At 39.8% G+C, this 24442-nt stretch overlaps 1 protein-coding gene across 15 annotated transcripts in view; it reads right to left on the bottom strand.

The window, feature by feature from the left end:
* The window catches only part of Thrb (thyroid hormone receptor beta), a 407107-nt gene that overhangs the window by 106490 nt on the left and 276175 nt on the right, over nt 1–24442 (bottom strand). Inside the window, exon 1 of one of the 15 annotated variants that reach the window (XM_074043810.1) lies at nt 5209–5610. The exons of the other annotated variants lie outside the window; for them this stretch is intronic. The gene's annotated coding sequence lies outside the window, so the exon portion shown is untranslated. Of the gene's footprint in view, nt 1–5208; nt 5611–24442 lie in introns of those variants that run through there. 15 annotated transcript variants of the gene reach the window in all.

Raw genomic sequence — 24442 nt, 5'->3', positions numbered from 1 at the left:
CTGTCGCAACAGTAGAAATAGAAACAAGAGGCCTAATGTGGTGATTCCTGCCTATAATCCCAGTACTTGGGAGGCACAGGCAAGAAAATCACACAAATTCAAGGTCAGCCAGGGCTACATATCAAGACCCTGTCTCAAAACAACAACAACAAAACTAGAGGGGAGAACTACATTGTTTTTGACCTACCTGTCTTGTGGAAGATAATTTAGTCCTGCAGGTGAATCAAAGTACTTGATGCCAACTGTTCTATGATGTGTTTACAGTACAGGAAAATGAAGAGAAGTAGGTGGGATTTCTATGGTCTTTTTCCTATCTTTTAGATATTTTTCTTCGCTTTTTCAATTATTTAAAATAGAGTTGGTGAGCCTAGGCATGGAGAGGGGCCCAGACAAGGAGTTCCTGCAGGCCTTCCTCTCTCCAATCTGCTTGACATTAATCAGGGCCAGCTGATTAATGCCCCATGCACTCTCTATCCTCAAATGGTTGTAAATATCAAAGCTCTTGTTACTCAGGTATTGTCTGAAGATGCAGCATCAGCATCATTTGGGAGTTTCTGGCCCCAGAACTGGTGGTTCAGAAGCTGCATTGTAACAGGATTGCCCTGTGACACACACACACACTGATGTCTGAGATGCTCTTACATGGCAGTTTCCATATAAAGTAGTTTGAATTGGTTAACAGTGTAATTACCCAATTTAAACTTGGTGAGATTTAATATTTATTATTATTGAATATAATATTTAATACAGAGATAAGATCGATGATTTTCCCATTCAGGAATCAGAGGAGAAAGTAGTATTTGAGGAGTGTGGCTTCAGGGAATATTTTTAATGTTTTTTTAGGGGTGGTGGTAGGTCTTTCTCTCTATTGTCCAATACAATAATAAAGGAAACAACTAACATTTTATGTCAGGCACCCATTCTGAGCTCTTTCCATTTAGTCTTTACAATAATTCTATTAGGTAGAAATATTATCCTCATTTTTATGAGGATAGTGGAGCACAGAGAGGTGAAACAAATTGCCAAGAGTCAATATCCAAACTCAGGTTAGTCTGACCAGCCATGCTACACCTCTACTGCTTTTTGGAGAGCCAACACACAGTGACTTAGGTGATCATCACAGGCAAAAGAAGTAAATTCCATGGACTTCAATACATAGTTAGAAGTCTGAAATACATAAAATAAGAGGTCACATTCTTGCTCAAAGTCACCCAGCTGGGGGAAGAGCTGGAATGGATCTTCTGACTCTTGTCCCATGAGCTTTTAGTTGAAAGCATATGTTATTTGGTATACAACAAGGATTTATTGCTCAATCTCAATGCTGTTTCAATTCTGACATTTTCACTCTATACCTCAAGCACTAAGAGCCGTTTTTCTAATTAAAACTTTTTTCTTTCAATAAATTACTAAATAAAAGACATCTGTGCACAGAGGGATTTTGCATCCCACACTGGCTGCCTGTGATGATAATTTTTTGAAAAGGTCAGTGTTTATGGTGGGGTCTGATTCCAAGTGGCCAAAAACTTGGGAAGAAGGAAAAACAACCAACCAACTAAGGTAATGAAGAAGTGGTTTGCTTTTTAGCTTCCCCTATGGATGTTAAAAGGCCACCAAATAATACAGAACCGACAAAAGTGTAATTTAGTTTGGTGTTTAGGATATTGGGAGTGAATCCTCACAAAGGGTCTGCCCTGTGGCAGACAGGGTACAGATTGTCACCTTTACTCACTGTACCAGGGCTGGCAGGAAATGCTGTTATTAGCCCCAGTTTACCAACCAGAAAGCTTATAGGGTTGCCCAAGGTGACAGGCAGCAGTGGGAAGTTGCTTTCCTAACTCCTCTTCGACATTCCCAGGTGAGACAGTTACAGCCCAGAGAAGTGATGCATCCACCTCAGTCCCCAAGCTAACTGGGGTCCTCCTCAGGATGGGTCAAAGGCCTGGCCAATGGGACCTTCCTGTAATTCAGATTAGTTATACCTTAGCCCAAATACTGCTTTGGGAGAGGTTCATCCCTTTCCTCAGGAAACAGCAATTCAGGAAAGAAAATCTCTCCTCAAAAAACAGTGGAGCCAGGGGCCTGTTTAATGCATGTTTAGACATGTATTAAAAACATTATGTCCAGATGAGCAGTCTGTTGGATACCAACAGACATTGATGAGAACATTGATACTTAGGAACTTGAAGGCATGATTTTTAGGAAACAAGAAGTCACAACTTATGATACAAACATTTCCAACTTTGTGAAATTCTGGCCTGAAATATTTTCTGCCCAAATATTAACCAAAAGAAGAGAAAATATTGTGCTGCTAGTAATTGTCTGGTTTGTTGTGGTATATATCTATGGCTTTTGTGGACAGAGCCCAACTACCAAAATGGTGCTGCCAAGTGCTCTCCAACCTGACTGTAGTATGCTTCTCTTGTGTGATTTTATCATATACTTATTTAGGATGGTGTGGCAAGTGGAAAGTGTTGCAAAGTGACCCACACTTGCTTCACAGAGCAGAATGTATAGTTTGTTTCCCACAAGGCCCTATCAACAACTACCCCAATTCTAGGACTACATTGGCCCCAAGGATGAGAAAACGGAGGAGGAGGAAGTCACTCGAAGAAAATCCCTTTCACACTAATTACCTCCATATGAGGATTATTTGGATCCATATACCTTGGCTCAAAAATGGATACAGAGACCTATGTTACCATTGACCCCATTGAGCTGCCCCTAGGCTGATCTTTGCTTGTTTTTAATCTCTCTCTCTCTCTCATTTCTTCCCTCCTCTTTTCATTCCTTTCTCCTCCACTTGTTCTTTCTTTCCTTCCTCCCTTCTTTCTCTTTCCCTTCCTTTTTCTTTAACTTTTTTTCTGGCCTCCCTGGAGATGTTGGCAATGTTTGGAGATGGTTTTGGTGTTATAAACTTAAAGGGTATTTGTGTGCTAGTGGGTATAAGTTAGGGAAGTTGAAAAACCCTTCTTTTGGCAAAAATGTGAGGCGAATTTCTCATAACTCTGATTGAAAGTTTTATTCCCTTGCATGGTTCTGGAGTTTCCTGACTATGCCTGATTTTACATTGTCCTCACCAGTCAGTGTGACTGATTTCAGGAGGCAAAGTCTGATGGAATTCATACACATAAAGGTATGAATGACTGATGGATTTAGTGTTAGCAGCCACACTCCCACAGAATGCAGGACAAGCTGAGTACCCTCTGGGTGAACCTCAATGAAGATGACAGCCCTCCCCCAAAGTGACCTCCATGTTCCTAGAACGAACAGCTCGTGTCTTCTGTGTGCTTCTAATTTGTCCTCAGAATTAAAGTGGTAGCTGAGTGTTTAGGATCAAATAGTGTGGGGCTGAAACATTCAGGGAATTCCTTGTGCTAATATAACTGCCAGACTTCCCATTGTGTCCCCGGGAGTGGTAAACAAGGGCATTCTGTAGGGGTGGAGAACTCTGGCAATGCCTTGTGATATGATCATTGGGGGTGGAGAGCAGTGAAAAGGTGTAAGAGTTTCAAGTAGACCAGACTCTTGGATAATGAGAGAGAGGGAGGAAGGGAGGAAGAGAGGGAGGAAGGGAGGAAGAGAGAGAGAGACACACACACACACACACACAGAGACACAGAGAGAGAGAGACAGAGAGAAAGAGAGTGATTAGGGAGTGTGTTTGATGAAATTATCAATGACTGAGCCAAGCTGTCCCAGGAGACCCAGTTCATGCTCTGTTCTCTTGGTCAGTGCCTGTGGAGACCAAAGACCTTTATTCAACTGATTTGTGGCACCTAGAAAAATACTTGTGTTAGAATGGGGTTTGCCATTCTTAACCTTGGAAACCTAGACACTTACCTAGCCTCAATTAAGGAAGCTTTGCACTGCATAACTGGAAAGAAGAACAAGCCAACCATGGATCCACCTACCCAGCCTAAAACCAGAGATTAGGTAGCAGTCCCAGCCTTGGTCAGTATTTCCTGAACTCTATGATAAGGAACAGGAAAATGAGATGTACTGTGGAAGCAGGACAACAGCAAAGGCTCCAGAAACTTTTCATTGGCTTTCAGGGGTGTCTTCTTCACAAACACCCAAAGGAATATTTAAAAATAATGGATAACCCTCACATTTCAGCCTGGAATGCAGGACTGAAAGACTTACTTCTCAGTCAGATTGGGGACCCTTTACTGTGACTCTTGGACAATAGAGTGTGTTGCTCAGGCTAATGGGAGCAACAAATTCTCCTTTAATGTGTTTGGGGCAAGATAACAAGGCAGCCATATTTGTTCCCTTAAGTTTTCCTGGCAAGAGTGGATGAACTTAGCCTACAGATGTGGTGGTGGTGAGCCATAATGATGGTATGTACCATTCATTATTTGACTATGTTCTAGCTGAGGTGCTAAGCACACTCCATTATTTATTTGACCATTACACTAATCCTGAGATAAATAATCATCTCAATTTCACAGACGAATACTCTTAAAAAGTATTAAGAAACAGAAAGCAACATGCCCAAGGTCACAGCTGAAGAGGCAGAGTCGCTCTGGACCCTTGGTGGATTTGACCTTAGTTCTGTGCCCTTTCCCACTCTGTTGCATGAAGGAGTCAGCAATGGTTTGTAGCATAAAAATGATGGTACAGAGGTAACTGGAGTCAAGAGTGTATATAGTTTCTCTTCCTTCCATCCTATTCTGCACTTAAGATAAAAGATAAAAGGAGAATAGCAAGAAAGAAAACATCTTGAAAAAAAAGAAGCAAGAGAGTAAAACATAGGCAGACTACCAAGCAAAACAAATACAAGGTCCTCTGCCTATTTGGAAATCACAGAAAATAGTAAGACAATAGCTGAGAGACAAGCAGAAGTCAAGGAGGGCTAGAGGTGACAGTTTTCCCAGGTAGGGCCCTAAGAGAGGGCCTTAGACAGAAGACAGAGGACAAGAGGAAGCCATCTTCTTTTTCTTGGGAGGCTGTGCTTACTTATCAGTAAGCAGGAGGAGCCACTGCAGCCTCACTGCCCTTATGGCCCTCTGGAAGCCACTTGTCATCTCTGAAGACCCTTCTCTTCTGATTTATAAGGGAGGCTGAGCAATGTAGAGGCCATTGGCCCTGAAGAGGGCTCTCTGCTTTGATGTTTCTCTGGGACTGAAGAAGTATTTGTAGCTGAAATCATTGTTTTAAGCCCTTATACATTAAACATCCTTAAGAGATATAAATAAACCTTCTCACCCTATCAATCCAACTTCAGACAATAGGAACCATGGAAACATTTTCCACTTGACCTATCCATTTCACAGGAATTCACTAGTTTATTTGATCGGGGATTTCTCAGGATAAATTTGTCTTCATAGTTTAGCTGCATAGGGCTGTAAAGGAAAAAAGAAAAGAAAGAAAAAGAAGAAATCCTATCCAATTCAGAGTGGGCAGTGGAGGGTAACTCAGGAAGCACAAGCCCTAACATTAACATGCTGGTGATAATGACTGTAACACCTCCTTTATTGATCTAGGTCCTAGGCCTTTTGTCCTATCTTTACTCTCTCCCCAGAGGACTTGACACATAGAAGGAAGGTGCTCAATAGATGCTTACCATATGATTTAAGTGGATTCTCAACACAAGTCTAGGATGTTTTCTGTCCACACTTTCCAAGAAGTGGAGACTGCAAGTTTAAGCAACTTGTTCAAAGTCACAAGATTGATAAGTGGCAACTAGGAATTTGAACCCAAAGACCCATGACTCCAATGTCAGTGCTCTTTTCATAACATTCTGCCAATGCCAGAAGAAGCTCTAGTTGCTGGTTCTAGTTCTTCTCTAAAGGTGGGAAAAATAAAACACCTCTCACTGTCTCAAGATACTGATATTGTTGGGGAGAGTCAGACAACCGAAACCAACACTTTTTAAACAAAAAGTTGACTTCATTATAAAGATCAAATGCTTCCTGATCTCACTCACCTCCATAATATTTCTATGCATTTTAAAGCCTCTTGTGACAGAGAGTCAATCAAACTCAGTGCACTGTATCCTTCCTGGCACATAGCTAGACTGCATTTCCCAACCTCCCTTGCAGTGAGACATGATCATATGGCAGTTCTAACCAACAGATTGAATGAAAACATTGGGCCTTGCCTGAAAAATACCTCCTATGTGTTTCCTTTCATTTTCTTTCTCCCTTTTTCTGTTGAAAGGAGAAAATTCTGAAGCCCGAGATGTGGATGGAAATGTAAGGAAGAAGCTTGGGTCCCCAAATGACTTTTGACATGTATGACTTGTCAAGCAATAACATGTGGTACTGGTCTTATGAAATAAAATTCTACTGTATGAAGTTATTGAAATTTGGGGTTCACCTCCTGCAGCAGAGAGCATTTTATTATTAGATAGCTTTCCCATCTACTATATTATTGATATTTCACAAATCCAATCAGAGTCAAGAAAGCTTAAGGAGTAAGATGTGTAATGAATCATCTATGAGAACAACCAAAGTCTCTAGTGTGGCACATCACTGTGTGGCCACACTCAAATTTCTCTAAGTTATGGGTTTTGTTTCTCCACCTGTAATTTTGGGTGTTCCGCCAAATGGTCTCTAAGATTTCCTTCCAACTCTAGACTTCTGTAAGTCTTCTCAACTGTTAAAAAATATGCACTGATGTGTTCAGAAACTGTGATCTCTTGATTGTGAGCTCCTGAGAGGCAAAGACTAATCATCACTTACGTTTGTATGCTTAATATCTTAGATGTTCAAAAATTGCTCAATTTAATTAGAATTTTATGTTGAAAAATGCAAATAATTTACTAATGTTCTAATTTATGCCAGTAATTTCTTGATCTAATTTGAAGCAGGGTATCAAATAATTGGAATTCCTATAGATATTTTCATTATGCTTTACTAAGATAGGCTATTTTATATTCAATTACATAGACTTAATCTTGATTTTAGAGTAATACTGCAAGACTTTGATTAAAGGTGATGTGAGCAGTAATTGGTATTTTGGTGGCTTCATTTATAGTTCTACATAACTAAACAATATAGGAGTATAATTCCTACCTGGGGTTGAGAAGTTTGTTGAAAAAATTATTCAGAAACTTCTTATTCAAATGTTTCTAACATGAGATCCATAAAAGCAGTATTGGGGAAAACTATGAGAAATTTTTAACAGTTTGAAAAGGCCCAAGTGAAATTAGACAATTAACAGAGATTCCAAGATGGCGGCTAGAGGTAGGAAGCAGAAAGCGAGCCTCCTATAGTGAAATCTTGGAGAGACGCTGGAGACACACTTTGCAGGCATAATCACCGAGAAAAGGCATAACTTTGACTCCTCCACATCTCCAGCCGGCGCAGAGAATCTCCACTTCACGTTAAACGGAGAACCGAGGAGGCCCCCGGGGCCGCCAGTGGCCGGCGCCCATACGGCTTGGGAAGACGCGGACCAGGTGAGCTTCGCGGTACCGCGGTTCCCCCACAGACAAGCCTGGGCCAGAGCAGCATAGCCCCCTGGACAGACTGACCTCCACCCGGGAAAAAAAGAGAAACTGAGTACTAAGCAATAAGAACAGTTAAGACACGCTGGAAAGAGGGTGGGGCGCCCTGAGCGCTGAAGATTGGGGGAAGGGAATCCTTCCCGGGACTGTAAAGAAACGAGCCGGGCTGGCCGGAGAGGCTCTGGCGGGAGCGGGGCGCGCCAGCAACCAGGAGCGGGGACGCTTGTGAGAGGGAAGACCCACTTCCCACGTGAACTGTAAATAAACACGCAGGCCTGACAACGCGGGGCAGTGTCGCCTTTCCCAGTGCTTGGAAAGGGAAAAGCCTGTAGCAGAGGCCCCCCTCCCCCGCACAGGAGAACTCTGAGCAAACAAAGCCTGTGGGACCAGGTGAGTGCTAAGCTCACCCCAGAGATCTGCATAAATAACGCCGCCAGCTACAGGCTGAGAGCAGCAGGCAGGCAAGCCACAGTTGCAGATACCACTCTCAGAACTGCCTCCAGACGCTTTTTTTTCTTTTTCTCCCTACCTTTGATGAGAGAACAACTGAATTACACCTGCAAGCCGAAAAACTTACTGAAACTATTGCATTTGAACTGGGGACACTTGGTGGGGCTTTTTTTAAATTTTTTCTTCTGTGTGTGTGTGAGTGTAGTTTTGTTCTACTTTATGCATCCCCTTTGATGAGACAACTACAGAACAACATCTTAGGCACCAACTCCAGGACTGGAGATTAAGACGGACATCCAAATTATTAAGACTGAAATTGCATATAAACTTGGAAGTTTTTTGGTTTTTTTTTTTTTTTTTAATTTCCTATTTTCCATTTTATTTTAATTCATTTTTATAAATAGATATTACTTTCATATACTTATTTTTTATTTTTTTTATCTTTGATTTTCAATCCTCTCTCTGTCTCTCTATTGTCTGTTCAGCTTACTGTCGATTAGTACACTAACACTCCCTGTTTATACCTTTGAAACTCTCTTGTCTGATACCTTGTTCTGCTTTCTCCCTCTTGTCTGTATATTTGTTTTCCCCTTTTCTTTAACTTCTTGCTTTCCATCTCAGCTCACTCTTCCGTTCTCAATATTACCATTGTTATTATTACAAGCTAGAAAATACTTAATTACACACAGTACAGGGACAGTAACAACACCAAGGACAATGACAGGAAGACAGAAAAAACAAGGAAACCAGTTTCCCCACAGCAAAAAATTAGTACAGGAACCAGAGGGGAAAGAAGAGAACAGAAACTCAGAGCCAGACTCCAACAAAATGAAGATAAACTATGCCAAAGGACCCAATGAAGCCTACAAGAATAATTTAAAAGAAGACATACTACAAGTACTCAATGAGAATTTTATAGAGATGATACTGGATAGGGTCAACCAAAATGTACAGGAGACACTCAAGAAATTCCAAGACAATAAAAATAGAGAATTTGAAAAAGCAAAAGAAGAAATAAAGGAAACCATAGAAGCACTGTATAAACACCAAAGTGAAAGAGAGAACACAATGAATAAATGGATAAATGAACTCAGGACAAAAATAGACAACAATAAAGAAGAAAACAGCCAGGATATGGAAAACCTCAGAAAAAAGAACGAAACAGAACTGCAAAACAAAACGGAAAGCCAATCCAGCAGAATAGAACAAACAGAAGACAGAATCTCAGAACTTGAAGATGAAATGGTAATTAAAGGAAAAACCGAAGAACTATTAATTAAACAACTCAAGACCTGTGAAAAGAAAATGCAAGAACTCACCGACTCCATCAAAAGACCAAACTTGAGAATCATGGGCATCGAAGAAGGAGAAGAGGTGCAAGCGAAGGGAATGCGTAATATATTCAACAAAATAATAAAGGAAAATTTCCCAAATCTAGAGAAAGATATTCCCATACAGATGCAAGAGGCCTCCAGGACACCAAACAGACCAGATCAAAATAGAACTACTCCACGACATATCATCATTAAAACAACAAGTTCAGAAACTAAGGAAAGAATATTGAAGGCTGCAAGAGAGAAAAAACAAGTAACATACAAAGGTAAACCCATCAAAATCACAGCAGACTTCTCAACAGAAACATTAAAAGCAAGAAGAGCGTGGGGTGAGATCTTCCGGGCACTGAATGAAAATAACTTCAACCCCAGGATACTCTACCCAGCAAAGCTATCATTCAAAATAGATGGAGCAATAAAAGTCTTCCATGATAAGCAGAAACTAAAACAATATGTGACCACAAAGCCACCATTACAAAAGATTCTGCAAGGGATCCTGCACACAGAAAGTGACACCCAACTTAACCATGAAAAGGCAGGCAGCACCAAACCACAGGATAAGAAAAAGCAAGACAGTAGAGAGTAACATCAAGTTAGGTACACACAATCAAACCTTCAAACAACTAAGATAACTAAATGGCAGGAATCACCACATACCTATCAGTACTAACACTTAATGTCAATGGACTTAATTCACCCATCAAAAGACACCGTTTGACAAAATGGATTAAAAAAGAAGATCCAACAATTTGTTGCTTACAGGAGACTCATCTCACCGACAGAAATAAGCATATGCTTAGGATGAAAGGCTGGAAGAAGATTTACCAAGCTAATGGCCCCCGAAAACAAGCAGGAGTAGCAATACTTATCTCTGACAAAGTAGACTTCAAACCTACATTGATCAAACGAGACAAAGAAGGACATTCCATACTAATAAAAGGGGAAATAGACCAAAAGGAAATAATAATCATCAATCTGTACGCACCCAATGTCAACGCACCCAATTTCATCAAACATACCCTAAAAGACCTAAAAGCATATATAAACGCCAACACAGTGGTTGTGGGAGACTTTAACACTCCATTATCATCAATAGATAGGTCATCCAAACAAAAACTCAATAAAGAAATCCAAGATCTAAAATATGCAATAGATCAAGTGGACCTAGTAGATGTCTATAGAACATTTCATCCAACCTCTACACAATATACATTCTTCTCAGCAGCCCATGGAACCTTCTCCAAAATAGATCATATCCTAGGGCACAAAGCAAGCCTCAGCAAATATAAGAAAATAGAAATAATACCGTGCATACTATCTGACCACAATGCAGTAAAAGTAGAACTCAACAACAAAAGTAAAGACAAAAAACATGCAAACAGCTGGAAACTAAATAACTCATTACTTAATGAAGAATGGATCATCGATGCAATAAAAGAGGAAATTAAAAAGTTCCTAGAAGTCAATGAAAATGAAAACACAACCTACCGGAACCTATGGGACACAGCTAAGGCAGTCTTGAGAGGAAAGTTTATAGCCATGAGTGCATATATTAAAAAGATTGAAAGATCCCAAATCAATGACCTAATGATACATCTCAAACTCCTAGAAAAACAAGAACAAGCAAATCCCAAAACAAATAGAAGGAGAGAAATAATAAAAATAAGAGCTGAAATCAACGAAATAGAAACCAAAAAAACCATACAAAGAATTAATGAAACAAAAAGTTGGTTCTTTGAAAAAATAAACAAGATCGATAGACCCCTGGCAAACCTGACTAAAATGAGGAGAGAAAAAACCCAAATTAGTAGAATCAGGAATGCAAAAGGGGAGATAACAACAAACACCATGGAAATCCAGGAAATCATCAGAGACTACTTTGAGAACCTATATTCAAATAAATTTGAAAATCTAAAAGAAATGGACAGATTTCTAGATACATATGATCATCCAAAACTGAACCAAGAGGAAATTAATCACCTGAATAGACCTATAACACAAAATGAAATTGAAGCAGCAATCAAGAGTCTCCCCAAAAAGAAAAGTCCAGGACCTGATGGATTCTCTGCTGAATTCTATCAGACCTTTAAAGAAGAACTGATACCAACCCTCCTTAAACTGTTCCATGAAATAGAAAGGGAAGGAAAACTGCCAAACACATTTTATGAAGCCACTATTACACTTATCCCAAAACCAGGCAAAGACACCTCCAAAAAGGAGAACTATAGGCCAATCTCCTTAATGAACATTGATGCAAAAATCCTCAACAAAATAATGGCAAACCGAATTCAGCAACACATCAAAAAGATTATCCACCACGACCAGGTAGGCTTCATCCCAGGGATGCAGGGGTGGTTCAACATACGAAAATCAATAAACGTAATAAACCACATTAACAGAAGCAAAGACAAAAACCACTTGATCATCTCAATAGACGCAGAAAAAGCCTTTGATAAGATCCAACATCATTTCATGATAAAAGCTCTAAGAAAACTAGGAATAGAAGGAAAGTTCCTCAACATTATAAAAGCTATATATGACAAACCTACAGCCAGCATTATACTTAACGGAGAAAAATTAAAACCGTTCCCTCTAAAATCAGGAACCAGACAAGGATGCCCACTATCTCCACTCCTATTCAACATAGTACTGGAATTCCTAGCCAGAGCAATTAGGCAAGAAGAAGGAATAAAAGGAATACAAATAGGTAAAGAAACTGTCAAAATATCCCTATTTGCAGACGACATGATCCTATACCTTAAAGACCCAAAAAACTCTACTCAGAAGCTTCTAGACATCATCAATAGCTATAGCAAAGTAGCAGGATATAAAATCAACATAGAAAAATCATTAGCATTTCTATACACTAACAATGAGCAAACGGAAAAAGAATGTATGAAAACAATTCCATTTACAATAGCCTCAAAAAAAATCAAATACCTAGGTGTAAACCTAACAAAAGATGTGAAAGACCTCTACAAGGAAAACTATACACTTCTGAAGAAAGAGATTGAGGAAGACTATAGAAAGTGGAGAGATCTCCCATGCTCATGGATTGGTAGAATCAACATAGTAAAAATGTCGATACTCCCCAAAGTAATCTACATGTTTAATGCAATTCCCATCAAAATTCCAATGACATTCATTAAAGAGATTGAAAAATCTACTGTGAAATTTATATGGAAACACAAGAGGCCACGAATAGCCAAGGCAATACTCAGTCAAAAGAACAATGCAGGAGGTATCACAATACCTGACTTCAAACTATATTACAAAGCAATAACAATAAAAACAGCATGGTACTGGCACAAAAACAGACATGAAGACCAGTGGAACAGAATAGAGGATCCAGATATGAAGCCACACAACTATGAGCAACTTATCTTTGACAAAGGAGCTAAAAATATACGATGGAGAAATAGCAGCCTCTTCAACAAAAACTGCTGGGAAAACTGGTTAGCAGTCTGCAAAAAACTGAAACTAGATCCATGTATATCACCCTATACCAAGATTAACTCAAAATGGATCAAGGATCTTAATATCAGACCCCAAACTCTTAAGTTGATACAAGAAAGAGTAGGAAATACTCTGGAGTTAGTAGGTATAGGTAAAAACTTTCTCAATGAAACCCCAGCAGCACAGCAACTAAGAGATAGCATAGATAAATGGGACCTCATAAAACTAAAAAGCTTCTGTTCATCAAAAGAAATGGTCTCTAAACTGAAGAGAACACCCACAGAGTGGGAGAAAATATTTGCCAATTATACATCAGACAAAGGACTGATAACCAGAATATACAGGGAACTTAAAAAACTAAATTCTCCCAAAACTAATGAACCAATAAAGAAATGGGCATGTGAACTAAACAGAACTTTCTCAAAAGAAGAAATTCAAATGGCCAGAAAACACATGAAAAAATGCTCACCATCTCTAGCAATAAAGGAAATGCAAATTAAAACCACACTAAGATTCCACCTCACCCCTGTTAGAATAGCCATCATCAGCAACACCACCAACAGGTGTTGGCGAGGATGTGGGGAAAAAGGAACCCTTTTACACTGTTGGTGGGAATGTAGACTAGTACAACCACTCTGGAAAAAAATTTGGAGGCTACTTAAAAAGATGGACATCGATCTACCATTTGATCCAGCAATACCACTCTTGGGGATATACCCAAAAGACTGTTACTCCAGAGGCACCTGCACATCCATGTTTATTGCGGCACTATTCACAATAGCCAAGTTATGGAAACAGCCAAGATGTCCCAGCACTGACGAATGGATTAAGAAAATGTGGTATCTATACACAATGGAATTTTATGCAGCCATGAAGAAGAACGAAATGTTATCATTCGCTGGTAAATGGATGGAATTGGAGAACATCATTCTGAGTGAGGTTAGCCTGGCTCAAAAGACCAAAAATCGTATGTTCTCCCTCATATGTGGACATTAGATCAAGGGCAAACACAACAAGGGGATTGGACTATGAGCACATGATAAAAGCGAGAGCACACAAGGGAGGGGTGAGGATAGGTAAGACACCTAAAAAACTAGCTAGCATTTGTTGCCCTTAACGCAAAGAAACTAAAGCAGATACCTTAAAGCAACTGAGGCCAATAGGAAAAGGGGACCAGGAACTAGAGAAAAGGTTAGATCAAAAAGAATTAACCTAGAAGGTAACACCCACACACAGGAAATCAATGTGAGTCAATGCCCTGTATAGCTATCCTTATCTCAACCAGCAAAACCCCTTGTTCCTTCCTATTATTGCTTATACTCTCTCTACAACAAAATTAGAGATAAGGGCAAAATAGTTTCTGCTGGGTATTGAGGGGGGGAGCGGGAGGGGGTGGAGTGGGTGGTAAGGGAGGGGGTGGGGGCAGGGGGGAGAAATGAACCAAGCCTTGTATGCACATATGAATAATAAAAGAAAAATGAAAAAAAAAAAAAATAAAAAAAAAAATAAAAAAAAAATAAAAAAAAAAAAAAAAAAAAAAGAAATTAGACAATTATATGAGGCAACCAGCTAATGCCACTTTCCTAAAAAATCCTATGACTTTGTGGTTTTTGAAAAAGACAGAAAATTTTTTATTTATCTATATAGTGTGGAGAACATTGGACATTTCATTTTGTTTGTCAATAATATCAGATTGGTAATTAAATATGTCTTTCTTTACTAAAAACAAGTCATGAATTCCATTATTTAATAAATACGGTTGGCTGGGTAAAATGTTTAAAAGCATGGAGTAGAGGAGGAAATAATGAGAATATTGGCAGAAGTTATCTAATTTATTAAAATACATACATTTTAAAAGCCCTCTACCATAACTGAAAGCACCACAGAACTAAAAACAACTCGCTAAAGAAGCATGGAAGGGTTAGGCACATGGTACAAGCCTGTAATCTCAGTTACTCAGGAGGATCATACTTTGAGGCCAGCCAGACACTTTGCCTAACAAGCATGAGACCCTCAATTCAATCCCCAGCACCACAAAAGCAGAAGAAGGAAAAGGATAAAGGAAAGGGAGAGGGAGAGGAAGAGAAAGAAAGGAGAGGGAGAGAGAGAGAAGGTGGAGGAGGAGGAGGAAGAAGAGAGAAGGGGAGAGGAGAGGGAGAGGAAGAAGAAAGAGGAAGAGGGGAAAAAGGAGGAGGAGGGGGAGGAGGAGGAGGAGGAGGAGGAGGAGGAGGAGGAGGAGGAGAAGAAGAAGAAGAAGAAGAAGAAGAAGAAGAAGAAGAAGAAGAAGAAGAAGAAGAAGAAGAAACAACATTCTAAGTTCATGTCTATAGAAGCACTTACAAAGAATTTGTAAGACAGAAATGTTTCCTCATGACCATCCCATTTCTTCCACAAGAAATGCTGCCCTAGTAGAGTGCTTTGAAGGGCTTTTTGATCATTTGAGCTGCACAGGTCTCTACTCTGATGGGCCTTTTAGACAAGTGAAGATGCTGATATCCACTGGGAAAAGGCTCAGTTTTAGGAACTGTGGATCTGCCATTCATTCATGTAATAACATAGAGCCATGCAGTCAGTGGGATCAAAGCATCACTATTTACTACATTTCAGTTTGTCACATGTGGCTATGTTACACCTAGTTGAGATGTCTGCAGATACTCAGATGACCAAACTAACATTTTCTAAAACATGTCCAATGTTGGGGGGACGGGGTCCTGGATTGGTGGTTTCTAAACTTCCATGTGCATGAAAATTACCTGGAGGGTTTATCAGGTGCATAGAAGCACTCACCACTAGATAAAATGATAGGACAGAGATGCTTTTTTTAATTAAATAACCAAATTTCCCAGGGATTCTGATACCACCATCAAGTTCAAGAACAACTGCTCTTTCTTGGTTCCAGATACACAATGGAATCACACAAGGAGTTAAAAGACAAAGATGCCAGAGACTCCACCTGAGACCACAGGTAGTTTAGAACTGCTCCCCGGTTGACTGTAATGACTTGAGAAACACTGTGACCAGATCACGGTTTTCAGGCTGGGTTGTAGTTTAGATTATCTGATGAGTTTTAAAACATGCTGAGTCTCAGTTCTCACCTAGAAGTTCTGGTTTCACTTGTCTGCCCTGGCATGGCCATCAGGATTTTCAAACTCCCAGGGAGAGTCTAACATGCAGATAAGGTTGAACAGGACAAGGTTAGTTCCTCTACAAAAGATAGGTCTTTTGGACACGGGTCACATACTAGGGGGAGAGCATGCATAGGAAAAATAGGGAAAGGAAAGGAAACCTAAAACTTGAATGTGGTTGACATGTTCCCTATGGAGGAGTGAATAAAGTAATTTTAAATTGGCAGAGGCCACTATGGGAAGGGGATCAGGAAGTAATGAAAAAGTCTGGTAGATAATGAACCAATGTGGGTTGCAATACACAAGTGCATGGAAGCAATGCTAGGAATCTTTCTGCATCTTTATCCCAAAACAATCTGTCTTTCTTATTATCTCTTAAGTTTTCTCTTCAACAAAAGTGGAGAAGAGGGCAGAACAGGTTCTGCCTGGAAGTGGGAAGTTGGGGGGATGGGAAGGAGGGGGGAGGTGGCGCAAACAATGTGTACATATGTAAGTAAATGTAAAAATGATAAAAGGAGAAAAGAAAAAAAAAAGATGGCCTTGCTTCAATAAGTTAAGGAAAGATTGCTTAATACACCTGCCTTGTGGATTCAGTATGTACCTTAGCATTACAAAGACTAAGAACTTCAATTAAGGACAAAAAACTAAAACAAAGCAAGAAAACATAACTAATTGGGCTCATTTAACCCATAGTTTCTCAGGGTCTGGAAACTGATAGTTCAAAAACTCAACTGTGGTGATCTTGGGAAAGTCACTGCACCAACATGGCCTGGGCCTGCCAACATGTGAACTGGAAGGCTTAGAGAAAATGATTCTCAGTTCAGCTCCAACACTGGATTTATCTGCACACTGCGGGCATATGGAGCTGGGGTTCCACATTGGCTTCCCATCTCTAGCCAGCCAAATTCCAGAGCAAGAATGTCATCATAGTTAAGACTTCAAAGAAAAAACAGATCGACAAATAGAAGCCTGGGACTCTGCAGCTGGGGCTGGTGACAGGTGGTGGTGGCATATAAAAATAACTCTTGGCTCACTGCAACCAAAATAACACCATAAATTCATTATGAACTAAACTCTTGCTGGGAAAGATTATTTGGCACTCTTCTGAACGGCCTTGCATCTACCTATGTGCCATTTCTGTAGACTTCAGCCGCATCTGGGAGAACAGAAAGGAAGCTACATTCTGACACGACAGAGTTCTGGTGTCTTGTAGCTGCTATTTATGATTGTTAGCAACTCGCATAGAGATGTGCCCAGTCAGTGCTTGGTTACAGTAGGTTTGAGGTTGAGATGGGTTTATCAGGATGGGGGAAATGGAAATAGTGGTTTGATAAAGGGGGTGAGGAGGTGATCACGGTGGAGGAGTGGTGACAATGGAGGTGAGGTGGGGTGCAGTGACAATAGGGTTAGGAGTGGGGGTAGGAGAAGTCAAACATTGGGAAATGTAGCTTCGGGGACAAATACAGGAATTGTTGAGGAACAGCTAGATTATTTTCTTTGCTTTTCTGCTCCCATAATTTATTCTCTAGAAGTTTTCTCCTCAAGATATATTTTCAACTTCCTGGTCACCTAGCTCCAGCTCACATTTGGAAGCTGATGCTCTTCTAGAAGCAATTGTCTATGAATCCCAGGACTATTAAAAAGAGGTTTTCACTGACCAGATGAGAGTTGGCAAGATTTCATTAATGTGATCTTTTTTAGAAAGCCACTTCTTTTCTGTAGGAAATTTTTCCTTCAGGGGACATTCAGGAAGTTAAAGAAAGGAGAAATGGGAGAGGGACAGAGACAGAGCAGAGGAAGGCCATTTGCTCTCTAAAGACTCTGCAGAAATGTCCAGCATCCTTGTATCATGTGAGGGTTTTTTCCTTTTGTGGGTTTTTTTTGTTTGTTTGTTTGGTTGGGTTTTTTTTGTTGTTGCTGTTGTTGTTTTGGTGATACTGGGGTTTGAACTCAAGGCCTCACACTTGTAGGTAGGCACTCTACCACTTGAGCCATTCCACCAGCCCTCTGTTCCTTTTGTTTACTGAGGAAAAGGAAGTGTTTGATTTTGTTTTGAAGAAACGGCTGATGTGGTAACCAAGTATAGATTCTCTTTTTGTGTTGTGTCTTGTTTTGTTTAGTTTTTGGCTGTTTTTGCACTGCTGTGAATGGAACCCAGGACCTTTTGCATGCTAGGCCTATGCTCTACCACTGAGCTACACTCCCAGCCACTTTTCCTTTGTTGTGGTAGAAACTGGAGAAGACCATGAACTGAAGTGCTGGTCTCCTCTTTTCCTCAGCCTGGATAGACACATGGAGGGATTTGCACTGTCTCCTACCTGTTTGTATGTGACAGGGGAAAATGTAAAATGGTAAACAGTTATGGTTCTTCCCTTCCCTTGTTTTCCAAGATGAGTGAGTTCTGAAGAAGATCTGTTTACTTTGCTGAGTGGGGTTTTAAGAGGACATGCAAGTGAGAGAGTGGAGAGAAGGGATCATGACCCTCGAGGAAAATAAACAGTTGGAGATATGGAGTGGGAGCCTGAAAGGGGATCCTTGAGTGGAACAAGGTAGGGAGGCAGTGTGTATAAGAGGGACCCATGAGGTTATGAGCCTCTGGGGAGAGAGAAGAAAGGACATGAGGTTTGAGCATGTTCGTGAGGAATGGATCTGTTTATGAGCTGTCTGAGGATGAATTAGACGCTTTCTGTGAGATGTGTGGGTAACAACTTTCTTCCAGCCCTCCATACACCTCAGGGAAGGCTGACATTTCTTTTCTAGCTTACCTGCAGTGAGATTTTAATTTCTGTAAGAAATGATACTATGCTGAGGAGGAAGCCAAAAAGCCTCTGCTGTATCATGTGGCTAAATACCCAAGAAATGAAATCAAAGTTCTTTTCTGTAATTGGTACAAGCAACAGTAGAGCTAACTATTTGGACCAATTGATATATATTTTTTCCTTTGAAACTGTTCATGGCAATGTTTGTAATGTGTATAGACAGTACTATAGAATCCAAGGCAGCATTTAGTTTTTGATCATGACTAGGGAAACAGGAATGCAGAAGAAAGAGAAATAATCACCCAGATTCCTTTTAGAATAATCATGCCAGGAGTGTATAAATCAATAGTCTCCTTGCTCTAGAGCCACGTGGAATAGAAAGCAGAGCCCACACTGGCACTCTGTGTTGCTGGTCTTCCTTGGCCTCTTTGTTCCTTCATTTGCAAGAGTGACCAGTACAAAGACCTGGGGGCTCATCTGTGCTGATGTGGGAGAAGGGACAGAAGGACTTCCACCACTGTTAGGTCTTCCTTTTCCTTCCCTCAAAGCTATCACATGGATACTTTGGTTTACAAAGGATAATATGAGAAGACATGATTGATTGACAATATCTTTAGCCTTCACCAAGGTATTCCTTCATCTAATAAAAAAGAGCTACATATTGAAATAGAAGCACTAACTCATCCCAAAGAGCCCTTAAACTCAGGCCCTCCACACTCACCAGAAGTCTTTTTTAAGCTTAACAAAAAATAAATAATAAAAATGTTACCCAATAGAATTCACCATATACAAACTAAAATCTTTTGCATATCCCCCAATACCATAGTATCGTGTTAAGAACTTATTTGTAAATGGCTCAGAATAAAAATTAGATAAAGATCAACAGCTAGAGGGAAAAGAATAAAGCAAATGTGATAAAAAGTTAACATGAGGACTCTGGGCAAAAGATAGCTGGGAATTCTTTGCATTAGTTTTGCAACTTTTCTGTAAGTGTGAACTAGAAAACATTTTAAAGATAAAATATCATCATGAACAACAAAAAAAGAGACATACACCAGACTTGGAAAATATTTGTAGCATTTATGATAGAGAATGAATTAATTTCTTAAAAGTAAATTATAAGAAAAAGACAAGCACAGCAGTAGAAAAGTTAAACAGTTAAGTTACCAAAAAAAGAAAGAAAAGAAACTTTCCTGACCAATCAATGTGTATGTGTAGGTATAGTACAATTCATTTTCAATAAAAAACATATAGTTTTGCAAAGCAGAGATAAAACTTTTCCTAATAATTACCTCCTCAAAAACAAATGGACCAACATCCAAAAAGTTCTATAGTTGGCAATGTGTGATTAAATGAATGCTACATTGCTGGTGGGTGTCTCAGTTGGTCCAGTGATCTAATTTATTTAGCAAAAAAGAATTTCCAAAGATGATTAGGCCCACTAATTCAGCCTCTCCTTTCACCTAGTAGAACGTATCCTGAGGAATATGCAGATGCAAAATTAAGTGCAAGGCAGGTCATTATAAAATATATCCATCATATCCATTTTCAACAAATGCATATTTATCTTATATTATTTAAATAACCTAACAATCAGGGACAAAATCATTATATGATGGATTTCTAAGTAACCATGAGTAAGATCCTTTTGCAGGGCTAGATATGGTGGCTTATGAGTATAATTCCAGCTGCTTGGACGGTGGAGATCAGGAGGATCTTGGTTCAAGGACAGCCTGGGGAAAAAGTTCTCAACCCCCCCATCTCAACCAATTGCTGGGTGGGTGGCATGCTCCTGTCATCTCAGCTGTGCAAAGAAGCACACATAGGAGTCCAGACCTAAAGCAAGACTCTATCTCAAGAATAACCAATGCCAAAAAATATCTTTTTGTTGAAGAGGGAATATTGACATATGGAGAACATGTACACTGTTAAAATTAGTTATCTATGGGCTGGGGGCATGGATCAAGTGGTAGAGTGCCTATGTAGCAAGTGTAAGGTTCAAACCCCAGTAATGCAAAAAGAGTTGTCTTTGAGGAGTGTCATCATTTTGCTGTCAGGTATCCTTCTGACACCATGGAAAGCTGTCTACATAACTTTATGGGACCTTTGCCCACAGTGATTCTGTTGCTAGAGGAATTAAAGGCTGGTAAAGATCACCTGATGAGAAGCCTGAGGAATACTTAAACATTTATCATTGAAAATTGGCACAGGCTTCACAGCAAAGTGCTAAGTTTTTCCACTTTCAATGTCTTGTTTGACTCTGAAAAGCTTGTTTAGTGGGACAGTCTCAAAATACATTGCTCCAGGGGTTATGTTTTCTTTATACTCAATCATCAATGTATGTACACCCTCCTTTATGAAAAGGCAATTTGTAAGTATTCAATTCCAAAATATAAATAATATAATCATTAAAGCAGAAGGAAGTTAGGCATGAGCTAGTCTTACTTTCTCACTTGATTCATAAGGAATACAAGACTTAGAGAGATTAAGTGACTTCCTTACTTGATGGCCTTAATATAGAAACAATTTTGACAAGTAATGAAAAAAAACAAAGCTCACAATAGGCAAATGGATAATAAATATGAGCAGCAAGTTACAGATGAATTGTGAGAGGACAATAAACATGTAAAAACTTCATGTAATATGGAAAATCTAAGTAAACCTAAACCTAAGTCATTCTTAACCTTGCTTAACCAATGACTTCCTGCCAAAGTAAGCAAACAAGAGACAAAGCAAAGATCACACAGTGGGAAACACTGAGGCAACTGATGACAGCCCACATATTCAGGCAAGCATCCTCCCCTGTTATGCTAGTAATAATGCCTTGCTAAAGGGAGTGAAGAAGAAAACCCCACAACAGGGAGGTTTGGTGAACAAACAAGTCTAAAAGACGTGTCACGTAAACTGCAGAATGAAGAGTATGCTGTTTATATTAAAGGGGTTATGGCTTTAAATTATTGAGCCCAGTTTCAAAGAAAATATCAAATACTTTGCTAACTTACGCCTTATTCTAGTTTCATAAAGCTAGGTTCCACATGAACATGAGAGACCCTTGCTTCTGCTTCCTAACTCACAGTTAGAGGAGTCTGAGTTCTTGGTTTCCTTTTCAAATAAGGCTAAAAGTCTCTAACTTTGGTATTAAGAATTTTAGGTATTCATATCTGAGCACAAATATGCTGTGAATCATGGCTTTATTCAAAATAGAACTTATTATACTGTCACAAATGTCAGCAGAATCCCCTCAGATTACCCAGGAGGTGGGGCTTAATTCCAGACTATTAACATGTCACGTTAAGGCACTTTCTTACTTTCCTCCTTAAGAATCAGTATTTTTCAATGAGTGAGTTCATGTAGTTCTAGTTTCAAATTAGGTGGGGGTAAAGTAATGAGAAAATGTTAGCAAGAACCAACTCCATTGAGGCTGATATTAAATAATCCTAGAAAATAGATCATTTTCCATTTGTGTAAATTCAGAATGCATAAATTTAATGAGCACTGGACTTGAAAAAGCCTTTTCAAAAATGTACCTCCTTTGTCTAAAAATGCTGACCTGCTTTTTTTTTTTTTGCTCTCTTGCATTATACAATTTTTTTTTCTTTTATTATTCATATGTGCATACAAGGCTTGGGTCATTTCTCCCCCCTGCCCCCACCCTCCCTTACCACCCACTCCACCCCCTCCCGCTCCCCCCCTCAATACCCAGCAGAAACTATTTTGCCCTTATCTCTAATTTTGTTGTAGAGAGAGTATAGCAATAATAGGAAGGAACAAGGGTTTTTGCTGGTTGAGATAAGGATAGCTATACAGGGCATTGACTCACATTGATTTCCTGTGCGTGGGTGTTACCTTCTAGGTTAATTCTTTTTGATCTAACCTTTTCTCTAGTTCCTGGTCCCCTTTTCCTATTGGCCTCAGTTGCTTTAAAGTATCTGCTTTAGTTTCTCTGCGTTAAGGGCAACAAATGCTAGCTAGTTTTTTAGGTGTCTTACCTATCCTCACCCCTCCCTTGTGTGCTCTCGCTTTTATCATGTGATCAGAGTCCAATCCCCTTGTTGTGTTTGCCCTTGATCTAATGTCCACATATGAGGGAGATGACCTGCTTGCTTTTAGGGAAACAGATTCAATGCTTTCCACTCCTGCTCATTTAAAAACTGGTTTCTTTTTGTAAGGGTTAGCTGATCTCCTGTATTGCCTAACAGAAATGGTACCTATTGTGCTTTTCAAAGACAAATATGCATATTTTGCTTTTAAATTATGCTTCTAGAACAAGCACTTAGTTCAGATGGCTTACAACTTTATTATGGTCTCCCTTTAGATTTCTTAAACCCAATCCCACAGTGAAAGAGAGAGGGAAAGAGACACTGTTTTATTTCACATACAAATAGGAGCTTCTAAAGTAATGATTTTCTTATTGAGCCCACTAACATATACTGAGTATGTATGTGTGTGGAGTAGATTTCTTTTGAAACTAGAACTACAATTGGTTTTCATACTGTGAAGCAAATACTGGAAGCAATAACTCCCTCTGCCTCTAGGAGGCAGCTGGGGTTCCAATGCAGCCTGCTTGGAGAGTACCCAAGCCAACCCAGTCTCCTCCAAAGAGGCTGAAAAGCCAGCTTAGACTAGGACTGGCCAGGAGCAATCCTTGTTCCCAGCTCAGCATCCAACTACTCAGCTTCGGGGGTTCTGTTTAGCACTGACCACATGGGGCTCTAGAACAAGCATCAGTTCATGGCCAAAGCTACCCTGCTGCCTGTTTAGTAAATCAAGTTTTACTAAAACACACAAAGCTCATATATTACATACAGCCTGTGGCTGTTCATGTTGCAATAGCAGAATTGAGTAGCTGTGACAGATACCGTATTGGGGGAGGGAAGTGAAGCCAGAAATATTTACTCACTGACCCTTATCATCAATCAATCAACATTGTCAACCCTTGATCTGGAAGGACTTGGGATGGATGGTCACTATTTTACTCGACCTAGAACTGCCCTCTACAGTAAGCAAAATCCATCATATTTCAGGCTTTTATACCAAATGTTGCCATTTCTACCTGTCTCAGGAGCCTGTATCTTTGGGGGCATTTTCGGGTGAGCAAATTATCATGGTGTATAGAGCCACCCTGTGTAACACTTGATCTCATGCTGTCCATTTTTGAGGAGGACACTCTCCCTTAGTTTTGCAGTGTCACTGCCTGCTGTCTGATATCTCTGTGCTCACACCTACATGTGCCTGCAAGGACCTCAGCCATGACTCTGACTGAGAGTCCCATTTGTATTAGCATAAGTATGGGACTGTAGCTAAGGTTGAGCTATGCCAATTTCTCACTGAATAAACATGACATAGAAGGAGTGAGAGAGACTGAAGTAGGGAAGAATTTGGCCTGGTTGGCAGTGGAATAGAAATGGGAGTAGGTAGGTTTTGGTATTTGCTAATGTGAAATAAGATGAGGAGAAGATGAAATGTAGTTCTGAGGTACTGGTTTCTTACACCATTCTTACAGAATGGTGTGAAGCATTCTGGTTTTCCCAGGCCCTCTACCTTGTTGTTACATCAGAAGCTCAAGTTTGGTGGGTAGAAAGGCAGGGCAATGATGCTGGAGAGATAATGCTTACGTTGATTAATTGGGAGTCTCCCAACTTTCAGAAGCTGGAGTGGCAACTTCCAGTTCCTTTTGTCTTTTTAGGTCCTACTAGAGAATGGACTTTCAGAGGAATGGTCTTGCACATTAGGTTTATCCTAAGTTGATGAGTTGACATGATTAGATTTTCAAAAGTCTACCTGTATCCGTGATATGCAGAGGTTTATGGGTGTCCTCCCTGAGGTCATGATATCTGAAAGGACAGTCATGAACTTGGTGCTAGG

This window comes from Castor canadensis, chromosome 10 (genome assembly GCF_047511655.1).
Source record: "Castor canadensis chromosome 10, mCasCan1.hap1v2, whole genome shotgun sequence".
Lineage (NCBI taxonomy): Eukaryota > Metazoa > Chordata > Mammalia > Rodentia > Castoridae > Castor > Castor canadensis.
Note: the sequence above shows the minus strand (reverse complement) of the source record. Positions and strands in the feature narration are given on the sequence as shown.